General features: G+C 36.0%; 1 protein-coding gene across 14 annotated transcripts in view; it reads right to left on the reverse strand.

The window, feature by feature from the left end:
- The window catches only part of ZNF644 (zinc finger protein 644), a 103360-nt gene that overhangs the window by 35295 nt on the left and 43602 nt on the right, over positions 1-24463 (reverse strand). The window contains exon 1 of one of the 14 annotated variants that reach the window (XM_033114246.1): positions 7012-7053. The exons of the other annotated variants lie outside the window; for them this stretch is intronic. The gene's annotated coding sequence lies outside the window, so the exon portion shown is untranslated. Of the gene's footprint in view, positions 1-7011; positions 7054-24463 lie in introns of those variants that run through there. 14 annotated transcript variants of the gene reach the window in all.

The raw sequence follows: 24463 nt of genomic DNA on the forward strand, positions 1-24463 counted from the left end.
GCTTTTCAACAAATGGTGCTGGGAAAACTGGACAATCACATGCAAAGGAATGAAGCTGGACCCTATCTCGTATCATGTACAGAAATTAAATCAAAATGGATCAGCAATGTAAGAGCCAAACTGTAAAGCTCTTAGATGAAGGCCTAAGGAAGGATCTGTATGACATCAGATTTAGCAATGGATTCTTAGATTTAACAACAAAAGCATGATGAATAAAAGAAAAAAATAATTTGGACTTCATCAAAATAAAAAGCTTGGGCATCAAAGGACATTATCAAGACATATTTGACAAGGGTTTAATATCTAGAATATATAAACAACCCAACAACAAAAAGACATACGACCCAATTTAAAAAATGGGCAAATGACTTGCCCAGACATTTCTCAAAAGAAGATATATAAATGCTCAACAAGCCCAGGAAAACATGTTCAACATCTTGGTCATTAAAAAAATTCAAATGAAAACCACAATGAGATACCACTTCACACCCATTAAAATACCTTTAAATTGAAAAAACAAAAAGGAAAACAGCAAGTGTTGATGAGAAATGAGAAATAGAGAACCTCAAACATTGCTAGTGAGAATGCAAAATGGCACATCCGCTGTGGAAAAGTCTGGTGTTTCCTGAAAAAGGTGACAGAATTACGTATGACCCACCTATTCAACTCCTACTAGATATACGAGGTGTGATCAAACAATACGATGAATGTTTCAATTTAAAAAAAATTATTAAAGCAAAAGATACACAGCCATTAATTCCTCACAAAACACTCCCCCTCACTTCAAAAACACTTATCCCGTCATTCTTGCCACTTTCTGAAGCAGTTCTGGAAGTCCTCTTTCATGTCTTTAGTTTCTCTCTCTCTCTCTCTCTCTCTCTCTCTCTCTCTCTCTCTCTCTCTCTCTCTCTCTCTCTCTCCCCCCTCCCCGCCCCCCCCCCACACACGGGAGAAATGAAAACACATGTACATACAGAAACTTGTACATGAATGTTTATAGCATTATTATTCAAAATAGCCAAAAAAGAAATGAAGTCCATGCTACAACTTGTACGAAACTTGTAAACATTATGCTAAGAGAAGTCAGACACAAAGGTCACATATTATGATTCCTTTAATATGAAATATCGAGAATAGGCAAATGCATAGGGACAGAAACTAAAGGGTACCAGGTGATAGTGGAAGGGGGAAACAGGAAATGATTACTTAGTGGATATGAGGATGTTGAAACAGTTTTGAAACGAAAGGGGGTGGTTGCATAATATTGTGAATATACCAACTACCAATGAACTGTACAGTTAAAATGATTTATGTATGTTATGTGATTTCACCTCAATTAAAAAGGAAAGGGGGCAATCATAAAATGTCCTTATGTTCTGACAACATCCAATTTAGAGCAAACTTCTACTTCCTTAGAGACTCTCTAAAATTACCCAACCAAAGTCCAAATTTTATAATAGGTTCTTTCCAATACCCTCTTAAAATCATGAACAAAGGTTCCCTATAGTGTGCAGAATTCCTCACTGCAACAAGTAAAAATCTTGTTCAACTATAGGTGTTCTTGCTCGTCTTTCTGGTTGGAGGTCATTGACAAGAGTAACAACTACTTTCTCAACAGAAACAATAGAAGACAGAACACAAAGGGATAACATCCTTGTTCAAAACAACAACAAAAAAATTGCCAATCCAGAAATTCTAACTGGTGAAAAAACTATTCTTCAAAAGTGATGGTGAAATGCAAAACATGATTATACAACAAAAACTGAATTTCTCAGCACAAATCTACATCAAAGGATATACTAAAGGATGTTCTTTGGGGAAAAAAACAAAATGATCACAGATGGAGAACTTAAGATGCAAGAAGGAATAAAAAGTGATAAAAATGGTAACTATGTGGGTAAATTTAAAATAATGACATAAAATGATGATGATGATGTCTTATGGAGATTAAAATATATATGTGGAGGTAAAAATACATGAGTATTATAGCAAATACACTGAGCAAGGGATAAGGGGGAATTAATGGAATCAAAGTGTTCTGGGTTCCTTGCATTGTCTGGAAGATATGAAATACCTTAATTAGACTCATAGGTCAAGGATGCACATTGCAATCTCTAGGGCAATAGTTACCAAAAGTGTGGTCTGCAGACCCCCTGGGGGTCCCTGAGACTTTATTAGGGGGTCCTCAAAAATCAAAATATTTTCATAATAATGCTAAGACCGTATTTGCTTTTTTTTACTCTCTTTCTTTTACAAGTGTATAATGGAGTCAGTCATCCAGAATATGTCTTGTGATATCCCAATGGATTAAAGCAGAAGCAGGTATGAAAATCCAGGTGTCTTCTGGATATTAAAGAGATTTGCAAAAATGTAAAAACAATGCTACTCTTCTCACTTTTGGAAAGTATATTTTTCATAAAATTATGTTATTTACATTAATATTTTATGGGATATTTTTTCCCCCAAACAGAAAATTATCTGGCCTAATAACAATAGTGCCAAGGTTGAGAAACACTGATATAACCAAATAAAAGTTCTTTTTAAGAATTTAAATGGGTCTTGAGAACACAGTGCGAGATTCACTGATCTAAATAAATAAAAGGATAATATGACATCATGGATTGGAAGACTTAGTATCTTGAAGATGTCAACTCTATATCAAATTTAAAAAGATTCAATTTTCATACAACTGACATGTGACTATAAAAATTTATATAAAAGTGCAGAGTCAAGAAGAACAAGGTGGAAATACTTGCTTTATTGAAATATAAGGACTGGTTATAATGTCATGTAAATTAAAACAGGGTCATTTTGGCATAAGGATAGATAAAGTAGACCAACGGGGGGGGGGGGGGGACAGATCCCAGAAACAGACTCGTGTATAAGGTCACTTGATTTACGACAAGGGAGACATGGTAGAGCAGAGAGGAGACAATCTTTTCAACAAATGATGCTGCATAAAATGTGTATCCATAATAAAAAAAGAATATTTAGAATCTTCTGAACATAATATTCAGAATCAGTTCAAGGTAGAAGGTAAATCTAAGTACATGATAAACAATGCACAAAATAATACACGATATTCAGTTCCAGGAAGAAGGTAGAAAGCAAAACAATAGGTAGAAAGCAAAACAATAAAGCCTCTACGACAGTATCTCTCAGCTTCGGCACTGGTGATACTTTGGGTTAGGTAGCTGTTTGTGCGCTGTAGTATTCTGTGCGCTGTAGGATGTTTAGCAACATCCCTAGCCAATCCACAGGATGCCAGGAGTACTCCACCCACCTAGTTGTAAAACCTAAAAATATCTTGAAATATTGTCAAATGTCCCACCCAGGTGATGAAAGGTGTGGGGTGAGGGAAGAAGGAAATTGCTTGTAGTTGCGAACCACTGTTCTAAAAGATAACACAAGAGAATATCTTCATAATCTTGGAGCAGGGAAAGACTTCTTAAACGGTACACAAGAAGCATTGACTATGAAGGAAAACAATGATAAATCGGACTACATTAAGATTAAGATCTTCCTTTAATCAAAAGAGAGTATTAATGCAGAGAAAATGAAGTCAAAGTGGGATATATTTTCCCAACAAATGTAACTAAACAAAGGGCTTCTATCTAGCACGTATAAAAACTCCTAAAAACAAAAGGACAGAAACTCCAATAGAAAAAACAGGTGTCACATTCATAAAATATGTAACACCTATAAATCAGTAATATAGAAAGCTCAATAGTAATAATAAAAAAAAAAAGGTAGGGGAGAGAAAACTTCACAAAAGAGGATATCCAAACAGCCAATAAATTTATGAAAAAGTACTCCATCTCATTTGGAATCAAGGAAAGGCATACTCCAGAAGGGCTAAATTAAAGAGGCTATTAATACCAAGTACTGGTGAGAATATGGAGCAACAGGAACCCTCATATCCTGTTGATGGACAGGTATGATCACTTTGAAAACAATTCTTGTGTTATCTTCCAAATTTGAACATGTACACATGAACGACCCAGCTATTCTACTCCTGGTAATACTCAACATAAATGTACCCAAGAAACATGTACAAGACTCTTCATATGACAGTATTATCCAATCCAAATGTGCAAAAGTAAATGTACGAGTCAGCTATAGCTACATGTGAAAATATCCACTAATCTCCCTAACATAGTGTTGATAAGCAAAATAAGCAGACAAATACTACTACTATATAATTCTATTTACATATAAGTCCAAACGCAGGTTTTCAAAATAAAGCTATATATGTGTTATTTGAAGCCAGGACAGTGGTTACTCCAGGAAATTAAAAAGGGAAAGTGATTGGGAAAGGAAACATAGGCGGTTTCTGGATTGCAGGTAGTATTGTACTTCTTGATCTGTGGTGGTACTTTGTGGTGATTCACTGAGCTGTATACATACATGCTGTGCACTTTCTTGTATGTATTAAATTCCAATTTTTTAAAAAGATACCTTTTATATGCTGTATATGCAACCTAGAAATAAATAATTACAAAAATAATTTAGCTATTAAAATCATGTCTGGGAACATAACTTTCCACATCTCACAGTTCAGGATCCTTTGTCTAATTAAATATCTTAATTAAGTATCTTAAAAAGGGCTGAGTTTTCAGTATGCTGCAGGAAGACATAATGAAATATATTTAAATTTGCTTTTCTATGTGTTACATTACCTTGATCACCTGAAAAAAATCCTGTTTCTTAGCTTTATATAAGACAAAATAAAACACACATCTTAGAAAATGGTAATATTAAAGATGTTTGTTTCTAATATTAAAAATATATTTTTCAAACATTTAGACACAAGGAGGATTAAGGCAAAATATAAATGATGCCTGAACTAAATAAAGGAGATTTATATAAAAAATTTGTATGCTTCCCTCCCCACCAAACTAAGTCTTGATTTATATTTTTATATTCCACATGGCATTTTATAACACTCACTTTTATGCCAATTATTATTTTATATACAAAATAAGAATCAAACATTCATAATAAAAAGTCACTTAATATCAAATAGATCCCCTCTGAATCTAAACATGTATGTAGAACAGCACACACTTAACAGCAGACATTCTGATTCATTTTTAAGCCAAGGAGTGCCACCAAGTGGTAGTAAATTCTTTTTCCAAAATACCACTCTGAAGCAACAGCAAAAGTTATACTAGAATACTGAAATGGAAAATCAACCGTTCAATAAATGTTAATAAGACTGTAGAATAGCTTGGCACAAAAGTTTAAAAACAAAAGACGTCAATCTTTTGGGGGCAAAGTATGTATTACTATGATGGATTTAGAGTTTTAATGTTAAGTTTTTCTTAGAAAGCAAGGAACTATGAATATAATGTTGTAGTGCTTACTTTTTGTTGCTTGTTGTTTTTAAATCCGTATTTTCTTAAAAGACTTAAGTTGCTTTAGAAATTAATGAAACACACACACACAGTAAAAATCTGAAGGTTTTAGAACACTGTTACAGTCTTTATTTTTTATTTTTAATTTATTGGGGTGACAGTTGTTTTGTAAAATTACACAGGTTTCAGGTGTACAATTCTGTAATACATCACCTATATATCACAGTGGGTGTTCATCACCCAGAGTCAGTTCTCCTTCCATCACCATATATTTAACCTCCTTTACCCTCATCTACTACTCTCTACCCCCTTACTCTCTGGTAACCACTAAACTATTGTCTGTGTCTATGAGTTTCTGTTTCTTTGTCTGTCTTGTTCCTTGTTCCTTTGTTTTATATCCCACATATTAGTGAAATCATATGGTTCTTAACTTTTTCTGTCTGACTTACTTCGCTTAGCATAATAATCTCAAGATCTATCCATGTTGTCGCAAATGGCACTATTTTATCTTTTCTTACAGCATAGTATTCCATTGTGTATAGATATATACCACATCTTCTTTATCCAATCATCTAGCGAAGGACACGTTTTGGTTGTTTTCATGTCTTGGCCACAGTAAATAAAGCTGCAATGAACACTGAAGCACATACGAGGTATAACAATTAAGTTCGCAAACTTGCCACCATGCGCTTACATTGGCAGCACTGTACAAATAGCTCAGTAAGGTCTCATAACCTTAGTATATCAATGTCTCACAGTTGTGTTCGTGTTGACATGTGGCAGTGTCTTGCTGAGTGGCATTATTGTTGCGTGTTTTTGTGTGCCGTCACAAGAATGTCAGAGCTTGAATTAGAGCAATGAACAAACATTGAATTTCTTGTTAAACTTGGCATGAGTGGAAGTGAAATCGGGGACGTTAGTCCAAGTTGATGGGGATAATGCCATGTAGAAAACGGCAGTGTACAAATGCATTAAACGTTTTTATGAGGGGAGAGAAGGTGTCACTGATGAAGAGAGGTCAGGGCAGCCAGGAACGAGGAGAACTGATGAAAACACTGCAAAAATTCATCAAATTGTGCGCCAAAATCATCGGCTGACTGGGAGAAGCATAGCAGACGAAGTAAACATCGACCGAGCAACAGGAAAATCTTAACTGAAAATTTTGGCATGAGAAAGGTGTGTACAAAAATGGTCCCGAAGGAGCTCACCGATGAACAAAAGCAAAGGAGAGTCGAAGTTTGCCAAGACCTTTTGGAGAGGCAAGACGATGTCTTGGGCCGGGTTATCACTGGTGATGAAACATGGGTGTACCACTATGACCCTGAAACAAAGCGTCAAAGTGCACAATGGAAGTCAGCCAATTCTTCACGACCAAAAAGTTCCGTCAGTCCAAATCAAGAGTCAAAACGATGTTGCTAACCTTTTTTGATATCAGAGGGATTATTCATCGTGAATTTGTACCAACTGGACAGTTAACCAAATTTACTATTTGGAAGTGCTGAAAGCTGCATGAAAGACAAAAACAACCTGAACTTTTCGCAAACAATTCATGGCTCTTGCATCACAACAGTGCACCAACTTACACAGCACTGTCTGTGATGGGAGTTTTGAGCCAATAAACAAACAACTGTATTGGAACACCCTCCCTACTCACCTGATTTGGCCCCAAATGACTTCTTTCTTTATCTGAAGGTAAAGGAAATGTTGAAAGGAAGAGATTTTGATGACATTCAGGACATCAAAGGTAATACGACAACAGCTCTGATGGACATTCCAGAAAAAGAGTTCCAAAATTGCTTTGAAGGGTGGACTAGGTGCTGGCGTCGGTGCATAGCTTCCCAAGGGGAGTACTTTGAAGGTGACCATAGCGATATTCAGCAATGAGGTATGTAGCACTTTTTCTAGGATGAGTTCGTGAACTTAATTGTCAGACCTATTACACATGAAGGTTCCATATTATTGTGTTATATATGAATAACTAGTAACTTTTGCTTTATTCAATATACAAAGATCATCTCTACCATGCTTTCTGCTAAGTGGTGGGGCCTAAAGAATATCTGTTTGGGCATATGACTAGGTTTTGCCTAAGAAAAAATCTGGTCCTGCCTACCCATAGTACTGCAACCTTATGCAGCAATAAGATGGATTGGTACACACGTCAATTTCCTCAACGGTAAGAAGAAAACAACTTAGTTAGCTACTTTATGCCAGATATAGAAAACACATACGGATCTCCTTTCAGCCCATAATATTTAAAAAAAATCTTATAGTTGAGGCCTTTGCAAATGACCGTAATTAAAATACTTTGCTAACTGTCCTTTTCTATGGCCAAGAAAATTGTGGACTAGTGGTCCACAAAAAAACCTAGTTGTACTTCAGAAAAAACCTAGTTGTGCTTCAGAAAAAAACTTGTCTTTTCAAAAACAAAGGTTGCAGAACTTCTTCCTTGGCATTTCTGATTCAATTTTGCTAAGGTCCACAGTATTTTTTAAGTACTCACAGACAACTCTAATATGTAGTCAGAATCATCTTGAACAGGTTTTTCAAACAGGTCTGCACTTGGAGACCTATTAAAAAATTCAGATGCTCAGTCTCCCTCTGAAGAATTTGGAAATGTGATTCTGGCACTATTAACTTTAAATAATATTAAAATATTATATACATATGTATTATATGTAAAAGACTACACACACACACACACACACACAAAAAAAAAAGAATCTCCTAGGGACCTCTGTTAACAACATTCATATATATCATAAGCATTGTTAACTACGGTCATCATGTTGTACCTTATATCCCTAGTACTTATTTATCTTATAACTGGAAGTTTGTACTTCTCGACCAAGCCCCTTTCCCCTACCTCTTGTAACTACAAATCTGATCTCTTTGTCTATGAGTGTGTGTGTGTGAGAGTGTGTGTGTGAGACAGAGGGAGGGGGGAAAGGGAGAGAAGGGAGAGAAAAAGAGAGGAAAGAGAGATAGATGACTGAATATTACTCAGCTATAAAAAATAGGCAATCCTGCCATTTGCAACAACATGGATGGGCCTTGAGGGAATTATACTAAGTGAAATAAGTCAGGCAGAGAAAGAAAAATACTGTATGATCTCACTTACATGTAGAATCTAACACACACATACACACACACACCCCACATACACAATTTCTTTATCTGTTTATCCATTGATGGATAGATACTTAGGTTGTTTCCATGTCTTGATTATTGTAAATAACGCTGCTATGAACATGGGGGAGTAGATATCTTTCTGTGAGTTAATGTTTTCATTTTCTTCAGATAAATTCTCAGAAGCAGAATTGCTAAATCATATGGCAGTTCTGTTTTTAATACTTTGAGGAACCTCCATACTGTTTGCCATAGTGGCAGCACCAATTTTTATTTTTACCAACAATTCCTGTTTCTCTGTATCTTTTTTTGCTTTCTCTTTTTATTGTACCTATGAGATAGATGCTAACTAAACTTATCGCAATAATCATTTCACATATATGTAAGCCAAACCATTATGCTGTACACCCTAAATTTATACAGCAACACATGTAAATTATATGTCAATAAAACTGGAAAAAAACAATGATAGAAAAAACCAACATGCAAAAGTCAGCTGCATTTCCATATACTAACAATGACCAAGCTGAGAAAAAAAATTAAGAAAACAATTCCATTTACAATAACATCAAAAACAACAATATTTAGGAGTAAACTTAACGCAGGATGCTAAAGACTTGTACAGTGGAAACTACAAACACTGCCAAAAGAAATTAAAGATAACAAAATAAATAAAAAGACAGTTAACGTTCATGAACTGAGAGACATAATAATGTTAACATGTCCCACCCAAAGCAAATTTAATGCAATCCGTATCAAAATCCCAATGGCATTTTTTTACGGACAGAGAAAAAATTAATCTTGAAGTTCATTTGGAATCTCAAGACACCCCAAATAGATAAAAACTACCTTGAAAAAGAACAAAGTTGTAGGTCTCACAATTCCTAATTTCAAAACTTACTACAAAACTACAGTAGTCAAAACAGTATGGTATTGGGGGCAGCCGGATAGCTCAGTTGGTTAGAGCACAATGCTCATAACACCAGGATTGCTGATTCGATCCCCACGTGGCCCACTGTGAGCTGTGCCCTCCACAACTAGATTGAAACAACTACTTGACTTGTAACTGATGGGTCCTAGAAAAACACACTTAAAATAAATAAAAGTTTTTTTTTTTAAAAAGTGTGGTACTGGCATAAAGACATACTGACTATCGGAATACAATAGAGAACCTAGAAATACACCCTCACATATATGGTCAAATGATTTTTGACCATATATGTCAAAAGATGCCAAGACCATATGACGGGAATAGACAGTCTTTTCAACAAATGGTGCTGGGAAAAAGCTGGATAAACACATGCAAAATAATGAAGTTTGATTCTTACCTTACATCATGCTATGATCTCAATGTTTTTGTTCCCTCCAAATTCATATGTTGAAATCCTAACACTCAATGTGATAGTATTAGGAGGTGGAGCCTTTGGGAGGTGATTAGGTCATGAGGAAAGAGATTAATGCCCTGATAAAAGAAGCTCTAGAGAACTACCTGCCCCTTCTGCCATGTAAAGACACAAGAGGAAGTCTCCGAGCTGGAAAAGGGCCCTCACATTTGACCATGCGGGCACCTTGATCTTGGACTTCCAGCCTACGGAACTGTGAGAAATAAATTTTTGTTGTTTATAACCTATCCAGTCTGTGGCATTTTGTTACACCATAGCAAATAGACTAAGACACACCATACATACAAATTAACTCAAAATGGATCAAAGACCTAAACATGAGAGCTAAAACTATACAACTCTTAGAATAAAACATAGGGAAAAAGCTTCATGACATTTGATGTGGCAATTATTTCTTGGATGTGGCACCAAAAGCACAGACAACAAAAGTAAAAATGAATAATGGGACTAAGTCAAACTTAAAAACTTCTGTGAACCAAAGGAACTTGTGGAATGGGAGAATATATTAGTAAATCATATACCTAAATACACAAAGAACTCTGTGACACATAATAAATATGTATTTGGTCTGTGCCCCTGGTTTCTAACAAAAAGTACCTAAAACCCTTCTAATTTCCTGAGTGATAGGAAAATCTTACAGAAAGATCCTAAATCCCTTGGAATTTCCTTAGTGATAAGAGTATCTTTTGTTCTAATGAAGTGACTCTTGGTGGGTTCCTGGGTGGGGGCTGGTCACCAGAAAGACCAAGCCATAATTAGAATCTTGAAACTTTCCAGTCCCACCTTCCTCATCCCCTGAGTGAGGGGAGAGGGACTAAATATTGAGTTAATAATAGATCAAGCCTACATAATTTAAGACTCCATAAAACTTTCCAATTTTTCAAATATTTTGTTTCACATTCCTTAAGCAAGTGGTAATGTTCTAGAAATTCCAATAGTTCAGTGGCCAAACATCTCTCCAGACCACATATGTATCTAGAAACAAATTTTAAAAAAATCCTTGCCAACATTATCACTGTAGGTAGAAATAATAATATACTGCAGAGATACTACTAAGGTAAATATCTTCAAAGACAGCCAATAGCAGAAATCAGAAATATTTCTCTAACCTGCAGATTTAATGCACCTGTTTACCTGTGGCAGGTATGAATGGGTGAGAAGAGTCACTACAAAAACAACTGTTTTATAGTCATTTTGGCATAAGAATTAAGTAGAGTAGAATTCTCTTTCAGGCTTTTTGTTCTTTCTCCCATTTCCTAATACTTCATTTAGAACTACTCAGGCATATTCTGAGATTGGAAGGAGTGGTCAACACAGGTAAATATAGAGGGAGCCAGATGGCTCAGCTGGTTAGAGCGCAAGCTCTGAATAGTAGGGATGCCGGTTCGATTCCCACATGGGCCAGTGAGCTGTGGCCGCCCTCCACAACTAGATTGAGGACAAGCTGCCACTGAGCTGCTGGTAGGGTGGCCAGATGGCTCAGTTGGTTAGAGTGTGAACTCTTAACAACAAGGTTGCTGGTTCAATTCCTGCATGGGATTGTGGGCTGAACACCCTGCAACTAAAGATTGAAAACGGCGACTGGACTTGGAGCTGAGCTGCGCCCTCCACAACTAGATTGAAGGACAACTACTTAGAGCTGATGGGCCCTGGAGAAACACATTGTTCCCCAATAAAAATTAAAAAAAAAACAAAAAAACTAGACAGGTAAATATAAGTTAAGGTTTAACTTCTTTATAATTGGTATATATATATATAAGTAAAATTAAAAATTATGTAATTGTAAAATTTCTTAGATCTTTCCAAAGCATTACCATAAAATTACAGGCAAATTATTCAAAGGTTACTTTTGTCATTTAGAATATTTGAGGACTATCACTCTATAACAGATGCTACATTCTGATATACCAACTAATTACATATGTTTTGTTTTTTTGTTTTTTTTAAGGAGGGCGCAGCTCACAGTGGCCCATGTAGGGATCGAACCAGCAACCTTGGTGTTATCAGCATCACATTCTAACCAACTGAGCTAACCAGCCACCCTGCTACTATTTTTTAAAAAGGCAAGTAATTTAAAGATTTTAAACCTAATGATTTCTACGAAATAATCCCTTCCACTTCCCCCCGCCCCCCTCCTCCCCAAACACACACTCAGTACAACTATAAAATCAGGAACACGAGATAAAACAAAGGTGGTAAGAGGAAGATGAATGTTGCTAGGGACCTTGGGACTGGAGAATACTAGAAGGACATCTTATGATCCTGCACCCAACAGAAGAAGGTGACCCGGGTCCACTGTTTCCCAATAAAGCACCAAAGGGTAGCTCAGGGAGGCTCATTTCTTCTCTGGACCAATCAGTAGTCCTAACCAGGTAAACTTAGCAGAAGCAGCAAGGGGTATCAACTGGAAGCTCTGCTGATAATAAAAGCACTGTCCTTCATTGTCAGGTGAGAGATTGCCTTCCCCTACCCAGAAGATGGGGAGCATTCGCAAGGGGATCCCACAAAAAGCACCAAAACCTGAAAGCATTCTTTGTATCACCAGAGACTACCTCTCCTCACCTAAAGGCAACAGGTGGCCTGGTCTGAGAAAGCATCTTCCACTCTCTACAGCCCCACCCACAGGGACGAGTGGGAGCTCCTGCGGCATGAAATAAATCAAGTACTCATAAATAAAAACAATACTTAGATAATCAGACTGTCACTGAAACCACAGCCCACAAAAGTAGACCAAGACCTGCATGCTATATCTGAACAGGTATATACTTGTTAAATTTTTAAAGGTCCAGAATCTCTGAAAATAGCTAAAATGTACAGAACAGAAAAATCACCTGTCATACAAAGAATCAGAAAAATCACAACTTTAACGAGAAAGAAAATCAACTGACACCAATGATAAAAATCAAATGTCAGAATATACTCCGACAAGTGTTTTAAGCAATCATAAAAAAGATTCAATAAGCTACAACTTCTTAAGCAAATACACAGAACCTATAAAGAAGCAAATAGAAATTATACAAACAACACATTTTCAAAAACTTGTTGGATAAGCTCCATAGTAGAATAAAGATGATGTCAGAATCAGTGTACTTAAAGACAGAACAATAGGATACACTCAATCTAAATAACAAAGAGAAACTAAAGAACAGAGCCTTAGGGAGCTGTGAGAAAAATAACGAAAAATTCAATATTCATATCATTGGAGTCTCAGAAGGAAAAGAGAAAGAAAAGTGAGGCTAACAGAATATATGAAAAAATTATGGGTGAAAATCCCCCAAATCTGGTGAAAGATACATGAGAAATCTAAGAAACTGAATAAACCCTACACAAGAAAAACCTAAACAAATACTTGCCAAGAAACATATAATTAAAGCATTTGAAAGCTAAAAACAAAGAAAACATCTGAAAATTAACCAATAACATATCACCTACAGAGAAAACCAATGTGAATAACAGATTTCCCATCTGAAATCAGAAAGAAGTTACAGTATTTTTTAAGGGCTGAAATAAAAGAACTATCAGCCGTCAATTCTATATCCAGTGAAACAATTCTGTAAGAGTGAAGGGGAAATGAAAACACTGTCAAACAAACAAACCAGAAAACTAAACTAAAAAAATATTGTCATTAGCAGACCTACCTTTAAAGACTGGCAAAAGATCAACCACAAAAGAAATGATAAAAGAAAAAAATCTTGGAACATATGGAAAGAAAAAATAAATAAAAAGAACAAAAGTATATATAACAAGAACAGACTATGCTTTTTATTATAAATTGTCTTTAATGATTGAAACAAAGTTGCAATCTGATAATCAAGACACTGATATTTAAAAGTGAGGACGGTAAAGGGAAGGCAAATGGAAGTGAAATTTCTAGACTTCACTCCAGGTGGTAAAACGTTGACACCAATAAACTCTTAATAAGCTACATATGTATATTTTAACAGGCAGAAGAACAAACCACTATAAAAATTACAGAGATAGAGTCAAAAATTCACTATTAATAAATGATGTAATCCTTAAAAAACGTTCAAGTAACCCAAAAGAAGGGAAGCAAAGAGAAAGAGAGGAATGACAATCGGAGGAAACATAAAAAATTATCTTCAATGTATACGGACTAAATACATCAATCAAAAGAAAGAAAATGACACCCAGTCAAGATGGCGCCTTAGGTAAAACACTGTGCTTACACTCTTTCATGCCACATCAAAATTATAACTAAACTACAAAACAACCACTATTGAGAATCACCTGTAATCTTGCTGAACGAAAGCCCTACAACTAAAAACATGCAGAAAACGCCACTTTGAGACTGGTAGAAGGTGCAGAGACGTGAAACAGGCTGGTCCCACACCTGCATGTGACCATTACAAATTGGGAGGGATATCTCAGCTGTGGAGGTCCCCCACCCAGGAGAAGAGAGAGGTCCCAACCCCACACCAGACTCCCCAGCCCAGGGTTCCAGTGCCAGGGACAGAAGTCCCCATAATTTCTAATTGTGAAAACCAGCAGTGATTGTGGCTGAGATGGAGAGCAGCTGGAGTCTCTTAAAGAGATCGCACCAGACTTACTCATACAATCACTTGCTCTGAGCTCCAGCGCTGGGGCAGCAGCTGGAAAGGTGGCAGGGACATATAGTGGGGAACTAAGTTGACTGGCGTCAGGACGGGGGCTGGAGGGGCAGCTCTCTCACAGATTTAGGAACTGGTGAAGGCCATTGTTTTTTGTTGAGTTCTCCCCCTTCCTAGTGTACAGACACAGGCACTGCCGTATCTGGGATAAGGAAGCTGGATAACGGTAATAGTTCACCACACCCTGGTGAATCTGAGACTCTGTCCCACCCAACTTTCGTGAACACCCAAGCCACTTCCAGTGGCTTTTTTGTACAAATCACCTGCATTGGCTCATGCTGCAGATTTCCCTAGGATCCCTCAAAGCTTCAAGGAACCCAGAAAAGCAGCATTTGGCTTGACCGTCTCCTGTAGCTATGGCTAAGCAGTCCTAATTCCATAACTAGCGCAGCTGGCCTTGGTTCACAGCTTACCCTCACTTCCATACACAGCACAGTAGACAGACATTTGCAGATTGCTTTGTGGCTCCTGCTGGGTGACTCCGGGTGGGGCACAGGCTGCAGCTGACTTGACCTGCAGCAGGTCCTCTTCTCAGGTGGCCATAGGGCTGGTGCACCCAGTGGCCAGCTTTGAAACGAGCTGGAGCATCACCCATCCACCTCTAAGGACAACACACCCAAGGAGCAGTTGGAAAGGCTCTAAGGCCACTGGGCCCCACAGGACACCTACTACGTAAGGACTCTCTACTAAGACATAGCTGCCCTATCTAATACATAGAAATAAACAGAGAAGCAGCCAAAATGGGGAGATGAAGAAATATGTCCCAAATAAGACAGAACAAAGCTCCAGAAAATGACTAAATAAAATGGAGACAAGCAATCTATCAGATGCAGAGTTCAAAACACTGGTTATAAGGATGCTTGATGGTCTCAGGGAGAAATTAAACAAACAGATAAGAAACATAAAAATGGAGATAGAAAAATAAAAAGGAACCAGCCAGAAATGAAGAATACAATGACATAAATGAAGAATACCTTAGAATTAACAGTAGATTAGAAGAAGCAGAAGATCAAATCAGTGATTTGGAAGATAAGGTAGCAGAAAACACCCAATCAGAACAACAACAAAAATTTTAAAGAATGAGGACAGTAGAAGGGGCATCTGGGACATCATCAAGCATACCAACATTCATATTAAAGGGGTACCAGAAGGAGAAGAGAGAGAGAGCACAGAATTGAAAACCTATCTGAAGAAACAACGACAGAAAACTTCCCAAATCTAGTGACGAAATATTAGGTTTTTGCAGTTATTTTCACCTTTTAAACCGCAATTATTTTTGCACCAACCTAACAGATATAACAGCAGAGTCCCAAACAAGATGAACCCAAAAAAGCCCATACCAAGACACATCAAAATTAAAATGCCAAATGTTAAAAACAAATAGAGAACCTTAAAAGCAGCAAAAGAAAAGCAGTTAGTTACCTGTAAAGGAGTTCCCATAAGACTATCAGCTGATTTCTCAACAGAAACGTTGCAGGCCAGAAAGGACTGGCACAAAATATTCCACGTGACGAAAAGCAAGGACCTACAACCAAGACTACTGTACGCAGCAAGGTTATCATTTAGAATCAAAGGATAGATAAAGAGATTCCCAGACAAGACATAGCTAAAGAAGTTCATCACCATTAAAACAGTGTTACAAGGAAATGTTAGAGGGACTTCTTTAACATTAAAAAAAACATATATGAATAAAAAAGTGGCAATAACTACATACCTATCAACAATTACTTACACTGTAAATGGATTAAAAGCTTCAATCAAAAGACAGTGGGCTGATGGATAAGAAAACAAGACCCTTCCATATGCTGCCCACATGAGACTCTCTTCAGACTGAAAGACACACACAGATGGAAAGTAAAGGGATGGGAAAGATATTTCACGAAAAATGGAATGAGAAAAAAAAAGCTGGAGTACGAATACTTACACCAGACAAATTATACTTTTAAACACAAGCTATAACGAGACAAAGAAGAACCTAGTAATCTCACTTCTGGGTGTTTATCCAAAGAAACCCCAAAAGCTACTTCGAGGGGACTTGCTTATCCACATGTTCACTGCAGCATTATTTACAACCACCAAGATATGAAGGCAACCTGGCTGTCCCTGAATGGATGAATGGATAAAGAAGAGGTGGTACATATATACAGTGGAGTATTACTCAGCCGTAAAAAAAGAAAAAGAAATCCAGTCACCTGTGACAACACAGACCTAGAGGGTATTGTGCTGAGTGTATTAAGTTACACAACAAAAGACAAATGTCATATAATTTCACTTATAAGCGTACCCTAAAGAACAAAATAAACAAATAAAAACAAACTCATAGAGAAAACATTTTGATGGTTGCCAGATGGGAGGGTGGATGGGGATGGGTGAAAAATTGAAAGGGATTAAGAAGAACAAATTGGTTGTATACAGCAGTCAAGGGGATGTAGGATGTAGCATAAGGAATATAGTCAATTAACACTGTAATAACTATGTATGGTCACAGATGGGTACTAGATATATTGGGGTGATAGATAGGAAGGGGTTGGGGGCAGGGTGAAAAAGGTGAAGAGATTAAATAAAAATTGGTACTTATAAAACAGTCATGGGGATGTAAAGTATAGGGAATATAATCAATAATATTGTAATAACTATGTGTAGTGCCATGTGGGTACTAGTCAGGAGGGTCTCTTTATAAATTACATAAATGTCTAACCCCTATGCTGTTACACGTGAAACTAATATAAAATAATATTGAATGTCAATTCTAATTGAAAAAATTTTAAAAGGGGGGAAAAGATAAATAAAAGGTTTAAATTTCCAGGTCTTGGGGATATAATATACAGCATAAGAAATATAGTCAATAATATTGTGATAGCATGGTACAGTGCCACATTGTTGCTGGACTTATGTGATCACTTCTTTAGCATAGGAAATATAATATAGTGCCAGGTGGGTACTATCGAATAACTATGATGTACACCTGAAACTAATATAGTATTGTATGTTAGCTGTATTTTAATAAAAATCTTCAAACGAAAATGACAGAGTGGAAAAAATACACATTACTATATGTTGCTTACAAGAAACTCATTTAGAATTCAATGACACACGTAGTCTGAAAATAACAGTATGGAAAAAGATACACCATGCAACAAACATTTAAAGAGGCAAAAGTGATTATATTACTTTCTGGTAAAGTAGACTTCAGAACAAAGAAAATTACTAGCAACCCAGAGTGACATTAAACAATGATAAAAGGATGAACCAACCCGGAAGCCACAATTATCCTAAGTGTATACGCGTACATACTAAATAACAGAACCTCAAAATACACTAACAAAACTGAAAGCTGAAGAAGAGATGAACTCACAACTGTAGTTGGAGACTTTAACACTCTTCTGTCAGCAACTGATAAAACTACTAGACAGAAAATAAGCAAGAATATCAAAAATATGAACACAATCTACCAACAAAATCTTATGACACAAATAGAACACTCCACCTAGTAACAGAGGAATACGCTTTTGAAGCGCCCATGAAATACTCATGAAGACAGACAATATCCACAGCAATAAAACAAACCTGAACAAATTGAAAACAATAGTAATCATACAGTGTTCTCTGACCACAATAAAACTAGAAATCAATAGTGTGGGAAAAAAACAAACAGGAAAATCTCTATCAATTGAAAATTAACACTTCTAAATAACCCATGCCTCAAATATTCTATTAAAAGTTTTTTAAAGAGAACTTAATATAAAATACAACTTATCTAAATATTAGATATAGCCAAAACAATGCAAACAAGGAAATTTATATCACTGATACATTTGAGAAGAGGAACATTCATACCAATAGAAAAAGAACAGCAAAATAATTCAAAAGCAAACAGAAAGGAAAAAATAATATAATAGAAATAAATGAAATTGAAAACAAAAATATAACAGAAAAATCACTGAAACAAAAAGTTACATGAAAAAAATCAATTAAACTTGATAAACTTCTAGCAAGACTGACAAAAATAAGATAAAAATTACAAATTTAATAATAAAATCGGATATCACTATAGACTCTAGATATCATAAAGATAATAAGGACATTCTATGAACAACTTTACAGACATAAATTTAACAATGTGGATGAAATGGTCCAGTATTTTAATAAACACAACCAACCACAACACACTTAATATGAAATTAATATATTATAGCCTAGTAACTATTAAGGGCATTGAATTTTAGAATTGTAAAACTCTCCCCAAAAATAAATCTCTAGGTCAAGATGGTTTCATTGGAGAATTCCAAACTGGAAAATTATTTTAAATAATTTTAAAAAAGAATTAACATCAATTCTATTTAATCTTTTCCAGAAAATAGAAAAGGGAACATGTTCCAATTCATTTTATGAAGTTAGTATTACACTGTTACCAAAACCAGACAGTACACAAATATAAAAACTATGACTTATATCTTAGATGAACTTAAATGCAAAAATTCTAAGATATAAGCAACATGAATCAAACAATGTATAAAAACAATTATATGGGGTGGCCGGATAGCTCAGTTGGTTAGAGTGCAAGCTCTGAACAACAGGGTTACTGGTTCAATTCCCACATGGGCCAGTGAGCTGCACCCGCCCTCCATAACTAGATTGAAGACAATGAGCTGCCGCTAAGCTTCTGGAGGGGAGGGGCTGATGGCTCCGTTGGTTAGAGAGCGAGCTCTCAACAACAAGGTTGCCGGTTCAATTCCCGCATGGGATGGTGGGCTGTGCCCCCTGCAACTAAAGATTGAAAACGGCGACTGGACTTGGAGCTGAGCTTCGTCCTCCACAACTAGATTGAAGGACAATCACTTGGAGCTGATGGGCCCTGGAGAAACACACTGTTCCCCAAAGTTCCCCAATAAAAGTAAAAAAAAAAAATTATCCACCATAACCAGGTGGAGTTTATTCCAGGTAGTGACACAGTATGTCACTGATTCAACATTTGAAGAAAAAAAAAAATCAATGTAATCTGCCACATCAGTAGGCTAAAGAAAAAAATCATAGACCATATCAATAAAAACCCGACACCCATTCAAGATTAAAAAAAAAAACAAAAAAAACTCTCAGTTTTTGAAATAAAGGGAAACTATTTCAACTTGATATACAGCATCTACAAAACATCTATAGCTAACATACTTAATAGTAAAAGACTAAATGCTTTCCACCTAAGATTGGGAACCAGGCAAAAAAGTCCAACCTCACCATTCTAATTCAACATATTACTAGAAGTTACAGCCACTACAAAAGGCAAGAATAAGAAATAAAAGGGATATATACTGGAGAGGAAAAGAATTAAACTGCCCTCATGTGCACGACACATCATTGCCTACCTAAAAAGTTACGAGAAATTGACAAAAAACCTTCTAGAACTAGTGGAGTACAGCAAGGACAGAACATACAAGATAAACATACAAATCAACTGCAGGATGTCAGTTAAAATGGCAAAGTGTGCGAGACGGTTAATTTTATGTCACCTTGGATGGGCCACAGTGCTCGAATACGTGGTCAAAATTATTATGGAAATTTCAGTGAAGCTGTTTTTGGATAAAATTAACATTTAAATTGATAGACTGAGTAGACTGCCCTCCATAATGTGGGTGAGCCTCATCTAATCAGGTGAAAACTTGGACAGAACAAAAGACCTCCACGGAGCAAGAGAGAATTCTGCAGCATATGGCCTTCAAACATGAACTCCCAACATCTTTCCTGAGTCTTCAGCATGACAACCTTTGGACTTGAACTCCAGCAGCAACTCTTCTCTGCGTCTCCAGTCTGCCAACCCACACTACAGATTATGGACTTGTCAGCCTCCATTTTTGCATGAGCCAATTCAGTATATGTATATGTATATATATGTATACAAAAGGTGCCAAAAAAACCCGATACACATTTTAAGAAAGGATAAAACTATTAAAGTTGCAACACTCAAAATACACTGATAAAAAAAGACAAATACAAGTCACGTTTGACTTCTGCAATTACAAGAGGTGCTCAAAATGGTTACCATCAACGTCCAGACACTTCTGATTACAGCTTGAGCATAGATAACATCTCTTAAAATGTGCATACATTTTTTTGGCACACCCAGTATACACACACACACACACACAATCTATTGGTTCTGTTTCTCTGGAGAACTCTGACAAATACAGAAGAAAAATTAAAAGACATGCCCCCGCCGCCGTCCCTCACCCCCGCCAGTGAAAACTGAAAAAAAGAGCCGAAATTCTCAGAACAAGCAACTTTCTCCAAACCCTGGAAAATAGTAAAAGGTTTATAGCAACAAAGCAAATGCTGAATCAAGAAAAATCCGACTTAAAAATCGTAGATAAGTCTCGTAGCACTTTAAATTAGCTGAGCTCCAACCCCCTGCAGAGTACTGCAAAAGTGAAAAAGACATCAGCCAGCATTCTTGTTTTGAGGACCTGGTTCTGGAGAGAGCAGAGCCAACCTTGTTCCAAAAGAAACACACATGTGTGCTTCGACCTGTCTGGGGGTTCAATTACGGAGTAACAAAATGCACATGCTTTTGTTTCATCTAACTCAAAAATACCTCAACACAGAAAAGCAGCAAAGCAGAGGATGTTAGAAAGATTAAAAGTTGGAAAGAAGGGTACCTTGGTGAATGAGGGCTTTGAAAAGCTTGTGAATAGAATGAAAGACCTAGAAATCCCTGCCACGCCCCAGTGTCTGCTCAGAAAAGACCAGAAAAATTCCAAGCTTCTACCCCTGGTTAATTTTTAGACTTAGTGCAAGCAGAAAGAGAAGAGTAAGGCAGAGTTATAAGTAATCTGGCTAAGAATTAAAGGAGTGCCCAAACAAAAAAGAAAATATATTTTTTTTCTTACACTCTCTTCTCTTCTTTCTTGTCTTCTCCGCTCCTCCCCTTCCCTCCCCTCCTCCGCTCTCTTTTGCTCCAGGCATTTAAGGAAATTTTTGTCAAACCACGAGGTGACCACAAACTAAAAGAACAGAGATTCCAAAGACACATGACAAAAATATAGCTTAAAAAAAATTTAGAAGTCACACTACAATTCAAAGGAAGTAACAAAAAAACCTCAGAAGGAAAAACCTGATGGCCAGAATTACTCCATAACAATCTTCAAAAGGTCTAGTTTTTTCAATAAAATTACATGGCATGCAAAGAAACAAGAAAGTATGTCCTATTCATAGGAGAAAAAAATCAATTGAAATTGTCCCTGAAGTAGCACAGACATGGGACTGAATAGACAAAACCTTTAAATTTGCAGTCTTAAATATGCTAAAAGATACACAGAAACCACACTGAAAGAACTAACTGGTGCCTGGAGAATAATGTCTCAGTATAGAGAATATCAATAATGAAATCAAACAAAAATTTATTAGAAAATAAGAGACAAAATAGAAATCCTGGAGCTGAACAATAATTAAAATGAAAAATGCACTAGTGGGTTTCAAAGATAGATTTCAGCAAGCAGAAGAAACAGTGAACATGAAAGTAGGTCAACTGAAATTATGCAGTCTGAGGAACAGAAAGACAAAAAAACAATGGAGAAAAATTAATAGGGATGAAGAGACCTGTGGACACCATCAAGTGTACCCACATATTTAGAGAGGTAAAAAAAAAGAGAGACAGAAACAATATTTCCGAAATTAATGGCTATTGACATCCAAAATTTAATAAAAGACATAACCATCAAAGAAACTCAACAAACTCCAAGTAGGATAAATGCAAAGAGATCCAGACTAAGTCACATTAGTACAAAACTGTTGAAACCCAAAGACAAAGGATAAATAATAAAAGCAGCAATAAAGAAGCAACCTGTCCCATGAAACAGATCCTTAATAATACTAACAGCTAATTTCTCATCAGAAACCATGGAGGCCAGAAAGCATCAAAACATTTATAAAGTGCTGAAAGAAAAAACTTGTCAAGCAAGAATTCTATATCCAGCAAAACTGTCCTTCAAAAATGAGAGGAATTGAGCCAGTGCCAAATAAACAAAAGCTGAGCGAGTTAACCACTAATAGAAATGTTAAAGGACGTCCTTCAGACATCAATAAAAAGGTACTGTATGGCAATAGAAAGCCATAAAAAGAAATAAAGAACAAAGATAAAGGCAACTACATAGCTAAACATAAAACCCTATTATTGTGGTATAAAGATATAACTTGGGATAGTAATAAAACGGGAGGGAACGGAGCTGTGGAAGAACGGAGTTTTTACTCTACTGAAACAAAGTTGGTATTAATTCAAACTAGGTTATTATAAGCTTAAGATGCTAATTGTAATTGCCAAGGCAAACACAAGAAAATAACTGCAAAATATACATAAAAGGAAATGAGAAGGAAATCACAATGATGTACAATAAAAAGATCAATTAAATACGAAACAAAGCAGTAACAGAACAACAACACAGATTATCAATAAGAAAATAGAGAACTTGGAACAACACTACAGACCAAGAAGACCTAACAGACATATACAGAATAATCCACCCAACAACGGCAGAATATACATTCTTCTCAAGTGCAAATAAAACATATTCCAGCATGTTAAGTCACAAGAAAAGGTCATAACAATTTCAAGAAGACTTAAATGATACAAACATATTTTTCTGATAACAATGAAATGAAACTAGAACTCAATAAATAGTACAGACAAAACTGGAAAATCCACAAATCTGTGGAAATTTAACAACATACTTTTAAATAGACGATGGGTCAAAAAAGAAGTAAAAAGGGAAATTACAAAATACCTTGAGACAAATGAAAGGGAAAACACAACATACCAAAACTTGTGAGATGCAGTGAAAGCAGTGTTGGAAGTATATATCTGAAAATACTTTAAAAAAGATCTTAAATCAACAACCTAACTTTACTCCTCTAAAAATCAGAAAATAAGAAGACTTAAGTAAAAGCTAGCAGAAGGAAGGAAATAATAAAGGTCAGAGCAGAAATAAAAATAGAGAACAAAAAATAGGAAAATCAATGAAATAAAGGGTTGGCTTTATGAAAAGGTTAACAAAATTAACAAGTCTAACTACATTAACTAAAAAGACTCAAATAAATCAGAAATGAGACATTATAAACAATGCGACAGAAACAAAGAGGATTATGAGAATGCTATGAACAACTGTACACCAAAAAAACTGAATGACCAAGAAGAAACAGATAAATTCTTAGAAACATACAGCCTAGGAAGATTGAATCATAAAGCAATTTAAAAAAAATATGAACAGCATGTTCACAGCAACATTATTCATAATAGCCAAAAGGTGGAAGACAACCCAAATGTTCATCAACTGAAGAATGGATAAACAAAATATGGCATATCTATAGGATGGAATATTACTCAGCCATAAAAAGAAATGAAGTACTGACACATGCTACAATATGGATGAATGTTGAAAACATTATGCTAAATGAAAGACGCCATTCACAAAAGACCACATAGTATATGATTCCATTTATATAAAATGTCCAGAATAGGCAAACCTATAGAGATGGAAAGTAGTTTGGTAATTGTCTAGAGAGAGGTTGAAGAGAAATGAGGAGTGACTGTTAATTAGTACAGGACCTTTTTAAGATGATAAAAATGTTCTAAAATTGATTGTGGTGATGGTTGTACAACTCTATACTAAAAACAATGTGAATTATTTCTCAATAAAGCTGTTTAAAAAAGAAAAAAAAATATGAACAGACTTACAACTGTAAGGAAATTGAAGCAGTAATCAAAACCCTCCTGACAATGAAAAGTCCAGGACCGACAGCTTCACTGGAGAGTTCTACCAAATATTTAATGAAGAATTAACACCAATTCTCTTGAAACACTTCCAAAAAATTAAAGAGGAGAAAACATTTCCAAGCTTACTCAATGAGGCCAGCAGTACCAATAGCAAAGCCAGACAAAGACACAAAAGAAAACTAGAGACCAATA

This window comes from Rhinolophus ferrumequinum, chromosome 9, assembly GCF_004115265.2.
Source record: "Rhinolophus ferrumequinum isolate MPI-CBG mRhiFer1 chromosome 9, mRhiFer1_v1.p, whole genome shotgun sequence".
NCBI classification, from domain to species: domain Eukaryota; kingdom Metazoa; phylum Chordata; class Mammalia; order Chiroptera; family Rhinolophidae; genus Rhinolophus; species Rhinolophus ferrumequinum.